Below are 21,851 nucleotides of genomic sequence, written 5' to 3'. Positions count from 1 at the left end.
GCCTCTCTCGTCTCCCATGATTTTTCATTCCTACACTGCTTATGGTTCCCAGGCACGTAATGTTCTCTGACATTTCCCTTTTTCTAAGATTCCTCTGTGTGGAATGTGCTTTGAATTTCCTTAGTGTAGATTATTACTCCCATCCAGGCCCATGAGAGGGTGGGGGGCAGCCAAGTACTGCAACTATGAGTTGGGCCATAGGGAAAGCCCCATGGAGGCCATGCTTTCCACAAAGTCCCAAGTGCCCCTTGTAAGGTCGTGTCAGCAGGATGTTAAAATCCCCTTGGACAACCAAACTAGGTGTCTCCAGGAGAACATCCGCCATGACCTGAAGCAGCTCGGGCAGGGAATCCTTGGTGCAGCAGGGAGGTCGGTATACCAAAAGGAATCCTGTACTGTCCCTATTGCCCAACCTCCAGAACATGCACTCAGAGAACTGGGTCTTACCAGTAGGATGCCTGGTGCAAACTAATGACTTCCTAAAAGTCACTGCAACCCCACCTCTCCACCCATATGACCTGGGTTGCTGTGTGTAAGAGAAACCTGGTGGACAAGCAGCGGCAAGAACAGGCCCATCTGCTTCATCCAACCAAGTCTCTGTTACACATGCCAGGTCAAGGCCTCCATCCACAATCAAGTCGTGGATGACAGCCATCTTGTGAATCATTGACCTGGCATTGCACAGCAGTACCTTAAAGTCATGTGGGTCTCCCTTGCTGAATCCAGTATCCTACGGACAAGACCAGACCTGGAGGCAGGGATAGTCTTCAAACAACGACTAAGCCTGCCTCCTCGGTAATGACATGGTCATAAATCCACCATTACTCTGACTTTTCAATAGCTGTTACGCTCTTAGGCATCAACCACCAGACCCAATAACTTACTATTTCTCCTCTTTAGCCTCCTGTCTTCTCTCTTAGCCTCTCTTCTGTTTTGCTCAGCTCCAGATGATACCCTGTCAATGCTTTGTCCAACCTTTTATCCTCTAGCGGCCACAGCTTCTGGCCAATAGCACACAGCCAGGTTGCAAGGCAGTCTTCTATTGGACCTCAGCCAAGGTTCAATAGGAATCATTTAGTGACCCTCAGAACACCAATTGGATTGGTCCTTTAGGATGAATGGAATAATGCCCCCAACAATAACAGCGTGATCCTAGCCACTTCCTCCAGCCAGCCCAGAGCATGCCCCTAGCTGTCAACTTCCTCTTCCTCATTATCAGATCATGCCAGTCATGAATGGAGAATTAAATGCAATTTTGCAAAGCAGCTCAGATATGCCGAAATGTGTTTTCGAAAGCCAAAGCTGACGAAAAGCCTTCACAATGTTTCTGGAAAAGGGCCAGCGTTGCAACTGTAATCACTAGGAACCCCTTTTTAGTCACTGCCGAGAAATCCACACTCAAAAAGGGCAAAGTCATAAGATACAACTCAATTAATACTTCAAAAACAACAACAACACAAAAACCTGAAAATGCAACTGATTGCCCACAAGGCAACCAACTGAAAGATGAACTTGCTGCCAAACAAGGATAGCTCAGTAGCAACCTTCAGGAAATGGGGATGCCAGTCCTCTGAATTTGAGGCAGAAATGAGGCCCAGACCTTTTCTATTAATTTGTAGAAAACTTCACTGATAGCATAGGCCAGGGGTCGGCAAGGCTTACTAGGCATGGGCAGGATCACTCCCGCAGAGATCCCCGTGGGACGGCAGGCGCAGCACGATGCTGGAAATCTCTTCTGCGCATGCCCAGATGCCAAAAATCACACCTGCGCAGAAGGATTTTGGCATCTGGGCATGCGTAGGAGCGATTTCTGGAGCCGCGGAAGAGAGTCCCTGCACTGCGCTGGTTTAGCGCAGCACGTGGGGACTCGCCAAGCAGGTGTCTGGGTTCGGGGGCAGCTCATGGGCCGGTTAAGCAACCCTCATGGGTCTCCTCTGGCCCATGGGCCTTAGGTTGTCGACCTCTGGCATAGGCCAAGGATGGGGAGCTGGGTTCAGCTGTTGGGGGGGTCAGGTCCTTGGTTTCCCCCACCCTTGGTATGCCATTTTAACAAGTGTCCATCACGTGACATCACTATGATGTCAAAATATCAATTCTTCCTTGCTAGTGTTGTAAGCTGCGCTAGAAAGGAAAATGCAAAGCCAGCTAAGCAAGGCTGGAAATTTCTGCCATGGAAACATGGGAAGTTAGCTGACCAGTGCTGCCTTCACTTTCTGATCCCAGGGAACCTAAAGTCCAGCTTAGTCTGGAAGCTATGCAACTGGAATTATTATTTTTAAAAACCAAACATAGCTCTATCACCTTGCCTTGAAATAAAACAAAAGGAGCTTATTATTTTGAATTTTGCTCATTTAATCCCCCCTTTGCCTCTTCTCACTTTCATATCACCTCTTTTTATGTGTAACTATGTCCTGCCTTCTCTTTCCTGCAGGATATTCTATAGCAGCAAAAGCCAAAGGGGTCATGCCGCACCTGATATGTTCACAAATTTAATATAGCGGTCATTCTTAAATTTCTCCCATGGCTACTTGAAAATTGCTGAGGATATTGTCAGACCACTTAATAATTTTTTTCCTGTCTGTTGTAGTATTTGTAACACATGGCAACAAGTGCTCTGTTGTTTTTAATTGTATTTCAGTGCTTGTTTTGTTTCTTATATTGTATTTTATTTTATTGCATTACAATTTGGATTGTATATAATTCAGTGGAATACACAGACACACCAATGGACCACAGTTAGAAAACATTTGGATATTAGGATAAGAGTTCACTGCTTAGAATCCACCTCTTCAGATATATCTAAAATAGTAGCATTTTTCAAATTTATTAATACAAATTTTCTCAAAAATACTTTCCAAGTGGGGAGGAAGGAAAATTCTGTGCCTCAAGTTAGCAGTAATCCCCAGATTACCAGTTTTCATTCTTTTTATCCTTAAACAACAAAAAACAGATTCCTAGCATTTATATAACAAGGCCTGTGAAACGCCAATTTTCTTTTCCCCTCCATGATAAATAAACCTATTTTTCCATTTTCAGTATTTTATTCTGTCCCTTCCTATAGAAAGAAAAAATCACTCCATCCTGTAGAATAATTGCCCAGGCCTCCAAGACTTTGAATTTCTTTCTCCTGTTTAATAGAATTCAAGTAGAAAAGTGAGGAAAGAGAATTGAAACAGCTCTCACTAAATGGCAGCAAAAAAGTTTGACATGGGAAGTGATGGATCTTTCAAAATCCATTCAAACCAGTCTAATTAATTCTTAATTTTTATTTCTTGCTCCCTCTACATCGATAGAAAGAAATAGGTGAGTATTATTACATCCAGATACTAGAGAACTTGTATTTTTTTTAAATAAATTTTTTATTAGTTTTTCACAATTTTTATAAACACAGACATAACACAATAACAACAAACAAACACATAAACAAACATGTATAATTTCAAATCCTTATTTCTTAAGCCTTACTTCACCGACTTCCCCATACCTCCCCTTTCTGCATCCCAATTTCCAAATTCGTTTCAGCAAATCCTACCCCTTAATTTTATCCAATTTTCCCTTATTCTTTCCCTTTACTTAATATTTTGCAGCTGTAATCCCCTTTTTTCAAAAACTTCAACATTTTAACATTCATTAATTTTACAATGTTTCTTAAGATAAATTTTAAATTTCTTCCAGTCTTCATCCGCTGTCTCTTTCCCCTGGTCACGGATTCTGCCGGTCATTTCAGCCAGTCCCATGTAGTCAATCACCTTCATCTGCCATTCTTCCAGAGTGGGTAGATCTTGTGTCTTCCAATACTTTGCGATGAGTATTCTTGCTGCTGTTGTAGCGTACATAAAAAAATTTCTGTCTTTCTTTAACACCAATTGGCCAACAATGCCCAAGAGAAAGGCCTCTGGTTTCTTAGGGAATGATACTAGAGAACTTGTACCAACCATATGATTGTGAAATGTACCGTACAATTGTGACTATAAACCACTAAAAACAACATCAAAGAATGGGAACGATTATAATACAGCATTACAAAATACCACAGTTTAGGATTGTGACAGGAGCCATATTGGTTATAGCTGCTTGTGCATAGTGGAAATTTAACTGAGTTAAAACATTGCTTCTTTTCTGGGGATACGCGGGGGTATGCATACCCCTAAACTTTTTGTGAATTGAAGTTTGGCCTCATTGAGGGGCAGTATTTCAATATGAGTAGGAAAATGAGAGTACCCCTAAACATTTTTTTAAAGAAAAAAAGCACTGGTTAAAACTATAGCAAAAGTACTGACAAGACACGTGGACAGCTACCCAGCAAGAAGCAGAAGTAAGTATTAGGCGGTTTCTGGTGAGCAAATCAGATGTTAGCAAATCTGAGCCACAAAAAGTAAATCGTTGGCTTGCTTGACAAATCCACAGGAGCCTAACCACAGCAACTAACCATCAGCTTGCTTGACAAATAGCAATGCTAAATTTATAAATATTAAGACGTGATAAACAAACTTGTGTGCATGGATGAAATACACCCCCCAAAAAGCATAAAAGAATTGTGCAGCGCAGGTTTCCTAACCTCGCCCCCTCCAGATGTTTTTGGCCTACAACTCCCATGGTCCCTAGCTAGCAGGACCAGTGGTCAGGGATGATGGGAATTGTAGTCTCAAAACATCTGGAGGGCCGAGTTTGAGGAAGCCTGGTGCAGAGGTTTGGATAGGGAGAGTCTGGAAGTTGCTGCAGAAATTAATAAAGATCACCCAATGGTGCCCTTGCTTCATATCTTAGTCTTGGCCAGTTATGTCCCACCTGGGACAGGTATTGAGGATGCTACCACAGGGTCTCAGGGACAGCTTGAGAAAAAAGGTACATCTTCAAATGAGGAACAGAGATTGATCTGCCTGTCCAATGTATGTTTCTTAGCCTCTTGACTGAGTCAGATGAACACCTGATAGAAAAAAAGTAACAAATGTATTGGTTCGTGCTGTTTTAATAAGGTATAATTTGCTTAGGGACGCGGGTGGCGCTGTGGGTAAAATCTCAGCGCCTAGGGCTTGCCGATTGCATGGTCGGTGGTTCGAATCCCCACAGCAGGGTGAGCTCCCGTCTTTTGGTCCCCGCTCCTGCCCACCTAGCAGTTCGAAAGCACCCAAAGTGCAAGTAGATAAATAGGTACCGCTTTCTAGCGGGAAGGTAAATGGCGTTTCCATGTGCTGTGCTGGTGCTGGCTTGCCAGAACAGCTTCGTCACGCTGGCCACGTGACCTGGAAGTGTCTCCGGACAGCGCTGGCCCCCGGCCTCTTAAGTGAGATGGGCACACAACCCTAGAGTCAGACACGACTGGCCCGTACAGGCAGGGGTACCTTTACCTTTACCTTAATTTGCTTCAAAGCATGGTTTCCTAGCTGTGTGCAGCAGCAATACAACATACAAAATAAAATAAAATCAAGTTGAAAATAAAATTTGGGAGGGGGTGTCACTTAAAACGGCTGCTGAAATTTAAAAAGTCACCGTTTTGTATGAGTTTTGTGTGTTCTGAAAGGAATCATATAAGTAGGTGGATCATGCTCACAACATTGCCTATGCCAGCCACTGAAAGGTGTAAAAGACATAAGTGAAATCGGAAAAGAAAAGAAAATGAAAGAAAAAGTGATTGATATGTGTTGTATGTGCGATATGACATTGTTTTTCTTTACCTGTTTTTGCAGTTTAAATTTACAATGCTTTAAGCTGAAACGCTTCTTCGATGGGTCTAGATCCAGCCACAGAGTCAGCTGGGTACATTAACCCAGGCATAGCCAGCCGGGGGTGGGGGGTAGGGGGAGGCTGCCAGAGACCTGAAAGACTTGTGCTGTCATGACAAGAATGCCCCGTGCCTCCCTGCCAACCAGTCAGGGAAATATCTCCCACAGAGACACATCTGACCTTGGGGTTGATGTTATATTGATGCCATTTGAAGATTTCGCTCTCTCTTGTTTTCCAACAGACTTCCAAGCTGACTTGGAAGTGTGAGTCCCAAGTGTGAGGTACCACTGTATTTGCATTTTGTACTGGCAGCTAATTCCTGTCAGTGGTTTCCCAGAACAGTCACATGACTCATGAAACTAGCTTGAAGACCTGAACAGACACCAGCATTTATCTTGCTACATCCACACTGGATGCCAAAATGTCTGAGGTTACCGGCTTTAATTTTCAGAATTAATGCTTTTGTTTAGCCCATACCTAATTAAAAATAAGGCCACTTGTAGAACTTAGGTACGACAGCAGAAAACCTCGTGTTCTGCTGGGGAAACCAAGCAATATTTTCATTCACAGATTGTGCAAAAGCACATTGCCTGCCAAAACCCCTCCAACGCCGCCATTAAGAAGCACATGTTCTCCTGTTAATTAGAGCTTAATTTGGACTAAAGTACAGGCATGTGCTTGAAGTGATGAGATTACAAACTGCGGAATAGAACCAGCTGCAAGGTCATTAAGGTTTGAGCTTGAGTTAACACTTCATTTGGTGCAAAAGACGGTGTGGGAGTAGGGGAGACTACAGTTTCTTTATATCAAGTTTTCTTCTCTATGTTTATGATTCAGCAATCATAATTCAGAATTAATGTTTTCATTTAGCTACAGCCCATACATAATTAAAAATGAGGCAACTTGTAGAACTTAGGTAAGACCACAGAAAAACCAAGTTTATGGGCTGGCAGCCAGTAATATTTTCATTCATAGATTGTTGCCGACATGCTATTAAAGCAAATGTTGTTATGGTCTGCTACATTAATGTATTTACTATGTGTGACCCATAGTGGGTAAAACATAGCCACATTTATTTTGTTTTTTATTGATGCCAATCATTATAGAGGTTGATTCTGGCATAAGGAAAGCATTCCGGTAACAGGTAGGCTGCCTTCTGGTCAATATCTCATCTTCTTCCCATTGGCCACAGTCTGGAAGGGAGTTACCAGGCATCAAGGTCCACCCTGGTATAAGCCATTTCCGCAAAGCCCATCTTGCAGCGGCCATGTTTCCCTGGACATTTCCTACTAGGAGTGTTTAAAACACACAAACACACAAACACCTTTGCATAGTCCCTAATGGTAGGATTGGGACCCCAGGTGAAAAGGTCTGGGGCAAGGTAGAGAGGATGCCAGGTGTACCTCCCTACATTAATGGGCATGAAATGTTCATACAGATCCACATTGGGCTTTGGAGCTGAACCACAGGGTCAAAACATCAAGAGACGAGGCCATGTCTATAATCCACATAGTACAGCTTTCAAAATCTGAACAGACATCTCTTTAAAAAGTTAGTGTTTTGTCTTCCAGGGAGACACCTTTCTTCAAGTAGGGAGGAGGACCTGATACTTCTGCTGGTGCTCAAATCTGGGTTGTTATTTTTTCAGTAACGGTAGCGAATTCAACTTGAAATCTAAAATTCTGGTACTTGGAAGGAATTTGGAAAAATTATTTTGGTGAGTGAGAAAAGCACATAACTGGCAGTGCTGTGAGAAAAACAAATGGAAGTGGACCAGAAAGCCACAGACAGTTTCAGGGATTTTTAATGTTCCTATTTTATTGACATAATTTCAGTTATAAAGAAATAGAGTGATACAGAGGAAAAAAGGGGGAAAGAACAAAGCTGTATATAAGAAATATATTTTCCATGTCTGCTTATCAGGGTCACAAGGTGGAAGAGTGACAAAAGAGGCCAGGTTTTAATAAGCAACCAGGGATACCACAAATAAATGCTTGATCCCACAGCAGCAAGAATCATGAGAAAAGGAATGAGATCTCACTTATATCATGCAAAGTCATACTTTTATATGATGAAAAGCAAGGTTGGAGATGAGCAGTGGGACAAAGTGGAGGCCCAAAGTGGAAGGAATCCTGGTGACAATCCAGTGGTGACTTCTGAGCAGGTAAAGCAGATATTTGCTGATGTAAAAGGCCTTCTTCAACTCCGCCTTCTTGCAATCCTCTTGCCTTAGCCCAGACCTGCCCTGGAAGATTGGGGGACTACCTTGAGAGGTTTCTTGAGAGGGATGCAGTGCAGGAGGGGGAAAGTGTAGGGGGCTGCTGAGTGTCGGAGAGGGTGATAGCGGAGGTTTGTTGCCTGAGCAGAAGTCTGCTTGTGCAACCTTGGCATTCATTATCTTAATCGCATTGGGTATCCATTGTCACATGTAAGGGAAATTTGCTTAGTTGTTCTCCAAGTGTGGTAGGTGAATTTATGTTTTATACATATGGTGACTGGAACTTGAGATGAGCTCCACCTGGGACCAGTGTATGGGTGGCCATAAAGAGTGCAGATTGTTTTAAGATCTTGGTCTGAGAGATGAATGAAAGTGCGTACGCCGTGATGAACCAGGCCTCTTTTATCGATCATATAGTCGCAGTAATCTTTGACTTTAGTCCTCGGGTAATCAACATGCTCGTGTTTAAAGGATTGGAAATCCCAGGCGGCTTCAGTCCCCAGCACCATCCAGGAGAGCAAAACCAAGAACAGCCATAAAGGACAGGGCCCCTTGGCAGCCATGGCTCGCTGTGGCTCTTGGTGTTTGATCTGTGCAGAAAACACAGAAAACGAAGCAAAGTTCAACACAGCATTTCATGCTTTCCCCTTTTCCATCACATTTATTATATAACCCATGTCCTAGGAAAAAGCAAGGGAAAATCTGAAAAGGGCTGTACGTCAGAAGTCAAACAGAATCCCTTCCGGAACTCCAATTGACTTCCAAAATGTTCAGAATCCAAGGCAAAGCTTCTGATTGGTTGCAGGAAGCTCCTGCACCCAATCGGAAGGTGGGAAGTAGCATCAGAAGTTTGGGTTCAAAAGAACATTCGAAAACTGAAACACTCACTTCCAGGTTTACAGCATTCAGGAGGAAAATGTTTGACTCGCAAGGCTTTCGGATCCAAGGTACGCCTTTATTGTCTAGCATTGAGTTGTGGCCCTTCCCCATTCCCATCTCTCTTCCTCCACCCCATTACAACCATGAAACTATAGTTTAGTTGACAGGCAGATTGAAGAAATGAATAAGACTAAGTTTCAGAGACTAATAAGCAGCTCAAAAATCACACAAAAATTAGCCTCTGCAAAGACAATGAATGACACCATTATTCTTCATGTCACCACAGCAGCAATAAACAGGCGTGAGTTCCACAAATTAGCATACTGAGATTCCCTAAGTGCCAAACTGTTAACCTGAGTCAGAGTGTGGTGGTCTCCTCAGGGAGCTAATTCAGGTTGTCATGAAATAATAGCAATTTATTTATTATTGCCAATGTATTTTTATTGCCAGAAAGAAGGAACAGTGTTTGACTCCCAGGGCAGCATAAGTACAACCAACTGAAAAAAAGGTAGTCCCTACTCGCAGGCTGAAGATTGTAATGATACAAAAGGAAAAAGGGATGAGTGAAGAAGAAAAAGACAGATCTTTGTGCCCATCCGTAAAGTCAAACAGACAAACTAAGAAATTCATAAAATTTATTCATGTCAAACCCTGCTTTCTCTTTGAGACATCCCAATGATGACTTGGCACCTACTTTCATTTCTAGAGAAATGTAAACACCTTTGAAATGGGCACCTTTCATGACTGTAAAATTATCCTATATCTAGGAATGTAGATTTTTCCAATGAAGCTACATTTCCCTGTACGTAGAGCTTTACTTCCTACTTTCTGCTGTTCATACCTTCTCAAAATGTACATTTGTATATGAGCATACTGGGCTTCCTTGTACAGGGGTGGTGTTACTTACATGACTTAATCTTCCTCCAAAAATTAAACAAATCCTGCATATAGCAATATTTAAATTCCGGAGAAAGCATTGTAACCTAAATTTCAGCATGGCTGTTACATACAGTCATCTCATCAGCCTTCTGTACTCTGAATTGATACAGCCAATCCACAGCTCAGCCACCACATCTATTGTCAGAGAGCTTGTGCTCAAAGATGATTGGCTGCCAGTGAAATGCAGGTAAAGAATAGGGCTGCCATGACTAGAACTTAGGAGAAGGAGTCACACAGAGGTTAAATATTTATTCACAAAAATGAATATATGCATACAGAAATAAAATTTGGGAGGGGATACAAGGAGAAAAGTGTTGTTAAACATGGAAAATGTTTATTCTATCAAAGACGCGGGGGGACGGGGGACGGACTGAAATCAAGTATGGAAGAAAAGAAATGACAGACAAAGTTTAGCTATTCAAAAGCTGGCTGATTTAAAACCCACCTGCATTTTGCCTTCTAGGCCACCTTTCCCACTCCTGAACAAAACAATGAGCATAGCTTCGTAGATGAGCATGTTGAGGTCTTTTTCTTACCTAGTGTAATAGAAATTGGTCTCCCAAAGAGTGGATCGAAATATCTTCTTTCGCTCGTATGCGCCTCTGAGCATCCTTCAGGAAGAGACACCTTATATAGAGAGAATTCTGCTATGGTGGATGATGATACGTGGAAAATTGTTACTGGATGTCCTGGGACAACGGCTGGAAGCCAATTTTTCCCCTAGTAGGAGATGGAAATGAAGCATCATTAGTAGAAGAACATGTAGGTCTAATTTAATTGAGCTTGAATGTTCTGGTAGGACGCATTCTGTACCCAACAGGTTGATGGTACAGCTGATGTCTATATTCTCACATGAATATTTTTACTCACTCCAGACCGGCATATTACATCATGCAATGCATGGGAAAGTGTTCATCCACCCATATTGATCAGGGCTAATCCTGATTCTCTGCAGTGGATACAGTGCTTATAGCATGAATGTGTCCCCTTGTTATTAAAGACTCACTGGAAGACCCAAGAGGCAGATATCTTCTACTTAGGGGTACGTCTGGATGCTTTGCTGTCGCTTGAGGCTAAGGTGGCATCAGTGGCACAGAGTACCTTCCATCGACTTCAGCTGATGGCCTAGCTCTATGACTACCTGGACACAGACAGCCTAACTACTATTGTCTATGCTCTGGGAACCTCTAGGTTAGATTACTGTAAGGTGTTCTACTCAGAGCTCTGAAGACAATTGAGGAACTTCAGTTAGTGCAGAACTTGGTGGCCAGGGCAAGATTCTTCGGTCATATTACACCAAGCCCAACTGCACTCATTTCCAGGCCCAACTCATGGGATGAGGGATTATTGAGTATTCATTTATTTTTGGTTCTTATTTTCAGTATGTGCTTTTTGTTTTTTATATTGTATTCTTATGCATTATTATTGTATCAAAATATTATTTCTAGAGGTAAAAGCTGTATCCACCACCCAAATCATAAGTTGTACTACAAGGCTTTCCAATTAAAACAGTTGACGCACAAGATTAACTCATCTTCAACTCTGTGGGCCAAAATGGAACTGGAACCCTCACAAATCTCTCCTAATGCTTTATCCTTCCTGAAAACTTTACGTACTTGCATTAGCAAAATAAGGTTGCAATGTACCTTGGGTTACAGACTCCTTCAGGTTACACGTGGCGGTGTGGCGGCAGCAGGAGGCCCGATTAGCTAAAGTGGTCCCTCAGGTTAAGAACAGTTTCAGGTTAAGAACGGACATCTGAAACGAATTAAGTTCTTAACCTGAGGTACCACTGTATATCCTTTCAAATTCTCATGTGCAAATGTTGTGGTGGATGTTGTCTAGTCATGATCACATATCCGTGTGAATATTGACACTTGCCAGTCACTACTTGAAAAACGAGGGTGTGGTGACTGTCGTGCAACAACAGTCTACGGAGGACAGTATCCACACAATGTATTTTATAGAGCATGACCACTCCATTTGTGCACACCCTTCATAAGTGGGTAGAATTTTGGCTATTATTATGCTTTTGACAACGGGACAAATTTCAAGTGCAGGCGGTGAAATAATTAACATCATCCACCTTACGGATGTTGACTACTGTATTAATTACCCACCATGCCTCTGGCATTATGCTACATAAGACAAGAAGCTTAGACCATTGAGGGTCAGAGAGATGAGGCCAAGCGATAGGATATTTGTATAAACCGTGTAAGTTTCTTGCTGAAGTGATATCTGAGCAAGGGACTGAATGAATGAATCTGAGCTCCACCTCTGACCCTAAACGATAGAGAAGGGATACAGGAATAGCAGATTTGAAGTAGGGTGACGAAAAAGAGGGTCTCTTGATTCTATCCTCCTCTGGCCAGAGATGGAGAAAATGTACATTTATCTACATTTAAAAGGGACAGTCCTCATGATATGCACATTCCTGTGCTTAGTATGTCATATGCATTTTGGAAAAAAAATGTATCTGTTGGAGATTTTGTGGGGGTGAAATAATGTCTTTGGGGGGGTGTTTTCTGAAGTTGCCATAGCAACCCCCTCAATGCCACCCATCTCCTCCCCTCCCTCTGCCTGCGAGCTTTCCGAGTCTGCTGCTCTATCTGAGTCTGGGAACTCTTGATGAAGGGGGGCTGAACTAACCCACTCTGCTCTGTCTGTGTATGCAGTCCCTCCTCTCCAGAGTCAGACACTTTCCAGGTGTTCTATTCAGCCACTTCCCTGACAAGTAGGGAGCAGGAGCAGGAGGACCTGAGACTTCTGCAGGTGCTGAAATTTGGGGTTTTTAGTAGAGTAGCCAATACAATTTCAAATCTAAAATTCTGGTACTTGGAATAAATTTGGAAACATTACTTTGGTGAGGTGAGAAAATCACAGAACTCTCAGTGCTGCCAGACAAACAAATGAAATTGGACCAGAAAGTCACAGACAGTTTCATGGATTTTTAATGTTCCTATTTTATTGACATATTTTTAGTTTTAAAAGAAACAGAGTGATACAGAGAAAAAAGGGGGAAATAAGAAAGCTGTGTATAAGAAATATATATTCCATGTCTGCTTATCTGAGTCACAAGGTGGAAGAGTGACAAAAGAGGCCGGGTGTTAATAGGCAACCAGGGATACCACAAATAACTGCTTGATCCCACAGCAGCAAGAATCATGAGAAAAGGAATGAGATCACATTTATATCATGAAAAGCGAGGTAGGAGATGAGCGGTGGGACAAAGTGGAGGCCCAAAGTGATCAGAGTGGCCTTTTCACCCTCAAGAAGGAAGGAATCCTGGTGGCAATCCAATGGTGACTTGTGAGCAGGTAAAACAGATATTTGCTTATGTAAAAGCACTTCTTCAACTCCTCCTCCTTGCAATCCTCTTTCCTTTCCCCAGGCCGGCCATGGAAGATTGGGGACTACCTTGAGAGGTTTCTGGAGAGGGATGGAGTGCAGGAGGGGGAAAGTGTAGGGGGCTGCTGAGTGTCGGAGAGGATGGTAGCAGACTTTTGTTGCCTGAGCAGAAGCCTGCTTGTGCAACAATGGCATTAAAAATCTTGATTCAATTGGGTATCTGTTCTCACATGAAAGGGAAATATTCCTAGTTGCCTCAAAAGTGTGGTAGCTGAATTTATATTTTATACAGTTGGTGACTCGAATAGGAGATGAGCTCGACTTGGGACCAGTTACTGGGGCACCCTATGAAGTGCAGATGTTTTTTAGATCTTGGTCAGAGACATGAATGAAAATGTGTGCCATTGTGTAATACAAGCCTCTTTTCCTGAGTAAATAGTTGCAGTAATCTTTGACTTCAGTCCTTTGGTTTGAAGGATTGGAAATCCCAGAAGGCTTCAGTCCCCAGCACCATCCAGGAGAGCAAAACCAAGAGCAGCCATAAAGGACAGGGCCCCTTGGCAGCCATGGCTCACTGTGGCTCTTGGTGGTTGTTCTGCGCAGAAAAAACAGGAAATGGTGTAAAGTTCAACAGGGCATTTTTATGCTTTCCCTTTTTCCATCAGATTTATTATATAACCCACTTCCCAGGAAATATCAAGGGAAAATCTGAAAAGGGCTATGACAGCCTTGCTCAAATTGTAATCCTAATTCCCTCATTAGGTAGTTATGAGGCTGCAGTCAGACATTGGCCCATCTACTTCAGTACAGTGGTACATCAGAAGTCAAAGGGTATCTCTTCCAGAACTCTGTTCGACTTCCAAAGCTTTCGGAAACCAAGGCATGGCTTCTGATTAGGTGCCCTGTGCCTCCCTGCCAACCAATCAGGGAAATATCTCCCGCAGAGACTCCTCTGACCTTGGGGTTGATGTTATATTGATGCCATTTGAAGATTTCTCTCTCTCTTGGTTTCCAAGCTGACTTCCAAGCTGACTTGGAAGTGTGAGTCCCATGTGGGTCTGAATATCTACACACAGTTTCAAGGGGAACATTTGTCTCCCAAAGAAGGGAGTTTACATTCTCCTTTCTATTTATTTCCAGGCCTCCAGGCTCCCACAGAGACACAAATGGCAATTTAAAGATACAGTATCCAAAAAACAGCACAGTAAATGCAAACAGAAGCCATGTGTCAGAAACCTTCAATGAAACAGCTGAAATCTAGTTCCGTGTTCAAAATTTCAATCAATCAATCAATCATTCAATCAAGTTTCTTGTTGATGGAATAATCTAACGTGATTTTTCCTCATCCCAAGTTTTCTTTGATTAACCCCAAGTGAGATCTGAGGATGGGACTCATTGCTATGATTCTGACCCCCTGCCTAGCACTGAGAGACCAGGGTTCAAATCCCCACTCAGCCGTGAAGCTCTTTGGGAAACCAATTTCTTCCCTCCTCTCTTGTATAAATCAGATTTGAACTAGCATTCAAAGGAGGATTGCTGAATTCTAAATATAGAGAAGAAAATTTAATATTAAGAAACTGTAGGATCCCCTCTGCCCACACCGTCGTTTTGCACCGAATGAAGTGTTAACTCAAGCTCAAACCTTAATGACCTTGCAGCAGGTTCTCTTCTGACGTTTGTGATCTCAACATTTCCAGCACACCCCTGTACATTATTTCAAATTAAGCTCTAATTAACAGGAGAACATGTGCTTCTTAATGGCAGCGTTGGAGGGTTTTTTGGCAGGCAGGGTGCTTTTGCACAATCTATGAATGAAAATATTGCTGGTTTTTTTTTGCGTGGACATGCAGAGTCCTCCAAACCCCGGGCGGCCCCCCGAGTGGAATAATGACTCAAGACATCGTGCTACGGGATTAAAATTGGCCACAACTTTATTATGTTTCAGATGAAGGTAGACTTTGGCTTAGGCATTGGCCATTATCCCTCCCAGTCTGGGGATCTGAGGAACATCAGGTTTATCCAGTGTGTGGGGGGATGGGCTGGCTCTAGAGAACATATGTTCAAGCAGAGACCCCACCCCCTCCCCCCGGTTACGCCGCCGTCACAGGGGAGAGCAAGGACAACCTGTAGGCGTACGATGAATGCCTCCCCTCAAACAACCCCTTTAACGGGGAACCGTGTGACCACCGTCTCAAAGAGGAAGGGAGTGTGGGCCACTGCTACGTGCCCACTCCTATCTAGGGAAGATAGACTAAAGGATTCCTCCCAAGGCCTGAAACCGCCAGCGTTGTGATGTTTTGCTACGGGAAAGGCAAAACCTGCCAAGGCAGGGAAATTCTTTTCTTGCCATTCAACAGCGACCTTGATGTAGCAGCGCCCACGTACCTGCGGAGAAAAGGTTAACCCGAAAAAGAAGGTTTAACTGAGGGTGGGTAGGGTGGGAGAAGCTCTGGAGCCAACTGACGGTTCCTAGGTAAGCTCCTCCCCCTATTGTGAGGACAGGGTGGTCCCTCCCCCTACCTGGCCTGATCACCTTGGCAACGCCTCCCCAGGTGGGATTGGGCAACTGGCAGAGGTTCTACAAGTGGCCTTATTTTTAATTAAGTCTGGGCTGGAACCTCAGTTTTTGACTGTAATCCATTTCGGAAAACAGTTTGACTTCCAAAACATTTGAAAACCAAGGCGCAAATGGCAATTCCAAGATGCATTTGAAAACAGAAGCATTTACTTCCGGGTTTTCGGCATTCCAAAGCTGAAACATTTGACTTCCGAAACGGTCGAAAACCAAGTTTCCACTGTCCTTTGATTATGGGCGTTGCTCTGATTTATTGCTGAATGCAATAAACTTACTTAGTTTATGTTGACAGGATTGTACTCAGAAAAAGAGCCACTTCATTGGGAAACGAGGGGCACTTCTCAACATCCCTTATGAAACTCCAACATGTACAGATGTACAAAAAGAAATCTTAGGCGGGGAAAACCACAGCCTAAGATGTAAAAGCAAAATTCAAGACGTTCCCTGAGACTGGCACGGGGGCAAAATGGAGTAGGAGAATGTAACAACTGATTGCCCAGATCAATAAACGAGAGCACTCCACAATGCAACAGTTTATTGCAGGATGAATTCCAGAAGACGCAGGATGGCTCCTGCAAAGGCTGTTTTCATAATCTAGGCCCAGCAACTGGCAGGGTCCAGAATAAACCCCGGGAAATATCAAGATTTCACTTGAGCTGGGCCCACCATCTTGGCCAAGTCCTTAAATCCCTTTTGCAACATTCATGTTAACTAGTTTCTACCTAGCTTTTGCATGTTGTGGCTTATTGTCCTCAATGTGTGATTTTACAGGCCTTTCTGACTTTGCTAAAATACCGTATTTTTCGCTCTATAACACGCACCTGACCATAACATGCACGTAGTTTTTAGAGGAGGAAAACAAGAAAAAAATATTCTAAACAAAACTGTGGATGTATGATTTTTGTGGTTCATGCTGTGGCCACAGACATGTGATCTGACGGTGAGTTTGGGGTAGCCCAATGCAAAAATCCTGAGGATCCATGTGGGTCCATGCTTTGTAACCACGTTTTTGCGCCATTGCGGCCCCATGGAACAGTGGGTGCGTGTGTGTTTTTTTGTGCAGGCTGTAGCAATGGACATGCTATGTGATCTGATGGTGAATTTGGGGTGACCCAGTGCAAAAATCCTGAGGATCCATGTGGATCCGTGCTTTGTAACCAGGTTTTAAGTGGGGAGGGAAGGAAAAGCACTCAAGGGACAAGCAGTGGGGGGTGTGGAGAAGGATGCTGCTAATAATGCAGGAGAGGCTCCTCTCCGGCTTTGCTCCTTTAGAACAAGCAGGCTCTGCATCTCTCCTTCCTCCCCAGCAAGGAAACCACGATAGTAACCACTCTGAGACAAATCAAGAAAAATTGTGACCAACACTCTCCCCCAACAAGCGCAGTGAGGTCAAAACACACACACACCACAGAGAGAGAACTGGCCTTAAAGTCGCAGGGCGCTGGAAGTCGCAGGGGCGCTGGGGGAGTGAATGGGAAGCAAGAGAAGGAGAACGATCCCACACACACACACAGACACACAGCGTGTCGATTCTAAAGTCGCAGGGAGAGTGAACGGGAAGCAAGAGGAGAAGGAGCCCTCACACACACACAGACACACAGCGTGTCGATTCTAAAGTTGCAGGGAGAGTGAACGGGAAGCAAGAGGAGAAGGAGCCCTCACACACACACACAGACACACAGCGTGTCGATTCTAAAGTCGCAGGGGCGCTGGGAGAGTGAAGGGGAAGCAGGAGGAGGAGAACGATAGCTCAAGCACACACACACACAGCCCCTACAGTGGCTAATCCAAAATCGGACAGCAAAAAACTGCAGGCAGGGACAGAGAGCAGGGGTTGTTTTAAGCAGCCAACTCCCGCTCTGCTTCTCTCCCTCCTCCCCGGCTCCGCTAGCTGACAGGAGCCGCTTACACCCGCTTTGCTGTTTGAAAGTGAGCCACGGACTGCTCACGACTGCAGCAGATTCCCCCGCCATCTGTAGGCATTCGCTCCATAACACGCACAGACATTTCCCCTTACTTTCTAGGAGGAAAAATCTGCGTGTTATGGAGCGAAATTTACGGTAACTATTTTCCCTGCACAAACAGGACAGTGTGTTTTATTCTTGTTTGTTCAGAAAACTCTGGCTTAAGTATACAAAGTCTCACAGACTGGAGAGGGGCAAACATGAGTGGGAGTACATATTTCTTTTCTGCAAAAGCCCATTTTCCTTGGTCCCATCAAAAGGGGGAGAAAGGGGGTCCTAATAGCTCCCAGCACATCTTTTAAAATGTTTTGGGGAGAGTAAGCTTTACTTCCATGAGCCATCAGTTTTCTGTTTTGCCAGCATTGCTATTTTTATTAACAATTATTAATTGGTTGATTAATTCATTAAATTCATATACCACCCTTCACCCACAGATCTCAGGGCAGGTCACTGAACAAAAATACAAAAGAAAACTATGAAATACATAATAAAAACAACAATCCTATAACCTCCCCTCCCACAAACATATTTTTAGTGTGTTTGTTTTGGGTTTGTTTGTTTGTATCGGCTACTCTACTAAAACCCCCAAATTTCAGCACCTACAGAAGTCTCAGGTCCTTTTTCTCCCTAGTTGTCAGGGATGTGACTGAACTGAATGCCTGGGAAGACTCTGACTCTGGAGATGAGGGACTGCAGCCACAGACAGAGCAGGAGTGGGTTAGTTCAGCACCCCTTCATCAAGAGTTCCCAGATTGAGATAGAGCAGCAGCAGTAGAGGAGGAGATAGATGACACTGAGGGGGTTGCTATGCAACAAGGAGGGAGGCAGCGTTTAGAGGGCTCTTCGTTTGATAGCGGGGGGGGGGGAGTTCACCCACCTTCTTCCCAAACCAAAAGAGCTGAAAGGGTTAAAATGCAACAGAAATACAAGAGAGGACGGACTGGACTTGGGCACCCTTATGCTGTGAAAGGGGCGGGGACTCAAAGTGACCAACTCATAGCTAAGAGTGGTAGGCTTGGAGCTGCTCTCTGGATGTTAATTGTCAATAAACATGTCATATAACTGCCAGACTCATTCTTGTCGGGGTTTGCTTGCCTGCCTGAATTCATTACACTATTTGATGCAAATCATGCAATCGCATGTCAACCAGGGTGCAGCAGTCAAAAGAGCTGGATTCCATGTTAGGAAAAGGCTCCTTCTATATCTGGAAATACTCTTGCTTGGATTTACCAATCAATGCACTGAGTACCAAAACATGGATGTGTACCAATAAAAAAACAGCAGCCATATTTACGTGAAGGAAATCTACAGTGGTACGTCGGGTTACATATGCTTCAGGTTACATACGCTTCAGGTTACAGACTCTGCTAACCCAGAAATAGTGCTTGAGGTTAAGAACTTTGCTTAAGGATGAGAACAGAAATCGTGTTCAGGTGGCGCGGCGGCAGCAGGAGGCCCCATTAGCTAAAGTGGTGCATCAGGTTAAGAACAGTTTCAGGTTAAGAATGGATCTCTGAAACAAATTAAGTACTTAACCCGAGGTACCACTGTTTTTGCATTTTTTACTGGCACCTAATTCCTGTCAGTGTTTTCCCAGAAAGCCATTTCCACCTCGGAGGAGATGGGGTTGCGGGCAACTCCTCCCACACATGCGCGGGGGCTGGCCTTTACCCCTGCGCGAGAGCAGGGAATCCCCGGGCGTGTCACTGAGCCGGCCAGCCAATCAGGCCAGGAACGCCCAGGGACCGCCCTCTTTCCACCTGGGCAGCTGAGAGGTTTTCGTCGCGGCAACTTTTCTTCCCTGCGTTCACCTTTTCATCCCTGCGTTCACCTTTGCTTCCCTGCGTTCAGCACCACAAGCTCAACCTTCGCCTCGCGCGCATCCCCGCCGGAGCAGAATCACTCACTAAAACTGAGCTGAAATCACTTGGTATTGTGGGTAGCGCCAAAAATAGGAGGTTGAGGGAGCGGGCGGCTGTGCAGGTACACGTTGCCTTGCTTCGCGGGCTGGGGAGCTATACAGCGGGAGACCCAACATCACCTCAACGGAACCACGGACCGTGCATGGAGCGTTGCCTCTTCGTTGGCGCAGGAAGAGTGGTAAAGTACCGCTGCGCTATCGTTCCCAGCTCCCCTTCCCATTGCCCGTTGCCTACAGGCTGACTCCTTGGCTGTCCCCGTTCAGACACTGCTTATTGCGCTGCATCACCCCCTTTAACTCCACCGTTCCTTTTCCCGCTCTCCTTCCGGCTACGCCACTCCGGGGCCCCCAGCTTGCATTTATTCGTTGTTTGCCCCCCCCCCACGTCCGACCGGCATTTGTATTTCCATCCTCCTCCACTCGGCTTCAGGTTCCCCTGCCTTCCCTTCCTCCCCATATTACTACTTAATTCTGGTCGCTGCTTACCGTTCCCTCCCCTTGTCCTTGGGTTGTGTACTGCGGTGTGTATTTGTCACGTTTCCCGGCTTCATCGGCTGCTGCCTTTCGGCGTGTGCGCGCTAAGGCCGCGGCGCCCAGTCCAGGGCTGGTGGGAGTGAGGACTGAGGGAGGCGCGTACTCCGGGGGAGGAAGGACGCCGTGGTTGCGAGCGGACAAATTTTGATAGACAGAGCGAAAAGGGGGCAGAAAGCGGCCGCCATATTGGGAAGGCCCACGTGCGCACACCCGGTGGCCATTTTGAGTGTGTCCTTTACCGGGACTCCTCTTTAACGCGGTGGCTGCCATCTTGGTAGGGTCCACGTGACAAGCCCCGGCGGCCATTTTAGGTGTGTCGGCTTCAGTTTTGCAGCCCCGGCTTCCTTAATATAGCTTGTAATGCGGGTCTGCCTTATTATTTCTACTCTTAATTTCGCAGTTTTGTTCAAGCGCCTTTTCTTTTGCTCAATTTCCGCAAGTGAGTGCTTGGGGCTGAGTGCCCCGCCTCCCGTCACGGGAGGGAATAGCCTACAGTGCCGGCCTGTGCAGGGGTTTAGAGTCCAGATCTAACAAATACAGGATAGAAAGGAGGAATAGTTTTCCACGGAGCAGTATAAGATTCCGCCAGCAATTTGAATAATCCCCATTAGGTTGCTGCAATAGTAATTAGCATTAAATTAAATTAAATAAATAAATAAATAGGTAAATAATTAGATAAATAATTTAAATAAATAAATAAAATAAATAAAAATTAATATATATATATAAATAAATAAGAAAAAAATAGATAAATAAATTGATAATAATAATAAACAAACAAACAAACAAATAAAAAGGGGGTTAGGCCCTTACATACCGCAAAGGTTTCAGGGCAGCTGCCCTTCATAACTGCGAGCATTTCAATAGTAGCGGGCACCAATACTGAATAACCAATTGGGTCACAGCGGGCCTTGCTGAAATTAGTTGGACCGAAGGCGGCGTGGCTGCGTCAGTGTAGTCATTACTGAACTAGTCTAATCGGTAAACAGTTAGGCCTGTGTTAAGAATACTGAACTGTTAGTAGGCAGTAAGCTATTACAGCGTTGTCGATACTGTGCGGAGCCGCAAGTTATACCAGTATATATTTAGTGTTTAGTCACCCATCCATTCGAAATGGCTTCCGGAGGAGACCAGCAGGCATCTACTTCCGCCAATCCGCCAGCACCTCCTGCAGGCAATGGGGGCGCCCAATTGCCTTCCCTGCCCTGTGACCCTCAAGATTTCGCCCAGTTTTTCATGGTCTTTGAAACGTTCTACAAACGGTGTAAGTCAAAAGGGGTTTCGGTGCCTTCAGCACCGGAACCTTCTCAGGATGTCATACCTGACACCCCTCCCAGCCAGGTCCAACAGGACAGCCCCGCTATTGCAGGCTGCAGTAGCCAGGCAGAAACAGTGAACATGGGTCGCCCTAATACTCGTTCCCCGGCTGCCACCACCAAGAAAACAAACCAAGGCATGGGCAAAGGTAAGGCACCAGCTAAGGGTGCCAGCAAGGGGAGGGCCACGGCCAAGGGCGCCAGCGGTAACCAAGGCTCACAAATTCCAGACATTCCTAGTGTGTTTCAGGAACAGCAGGCCCACTTCAGCTCTACTGAGGACAGCGCGGGTTCCGCGCTGGAAGACGAACATGTGGAACCCATCAACCCCCAGCCGGCGGTAACCGCGAGCGCAGCTAACGTTGAGGTACAAGGTGGGAAGAGGAAGGCCAAGAAGAAGCATACGTCCTCTAAGAAGAAGAGAAGTAGACAG

The 21,851-nt window shown here is 44.7% G+C and overlaps 1 protein-coding gene across 2 annotated transcripts in view; it reads right to left on the bottom strand.

Moving 5' to 3' along the window:
• LOC310691183 (angiogenin-2-like) overlaps nucleotides 1-21,851 on the bottom strand; it is a 162,696-nt gene that overhangs the window by 6,537 nt on the left and 134,308 nt on the right. Inside the window, exon 1 of one of the 2 annotated variants that reach the window (XM_083470840.1) lies at nucleotides 885-1,101. The exons of the other annotated variant lie outside the window; for it this stretch is intronic. The gene's annotated coding sequence lies outside the window, so the exon portion shown is untranslated. Of the gene's footprint in view, nucleotides 1-884; nucleotides 1,102-21,851 lie in introns of those variants that run through there. 2 annotated transcript variants of the gene reach the window in all.

This window comes from Podarcis liolepis (genome assembly GCF_965112155.1).
Source record: "Podarcis liolepis genome assembly, chromosome: 13".
Taxonomy (NCBI): domain Eukaryota; kingdom Metazoa; phylum Chordata; class Lepidosauria; order Squamata; family Lacertidae; genus Podarcis; species Podarcis liolepis.
This window is presented reverse-complemented; position numbering and strand designations above follow the sequence as displayed.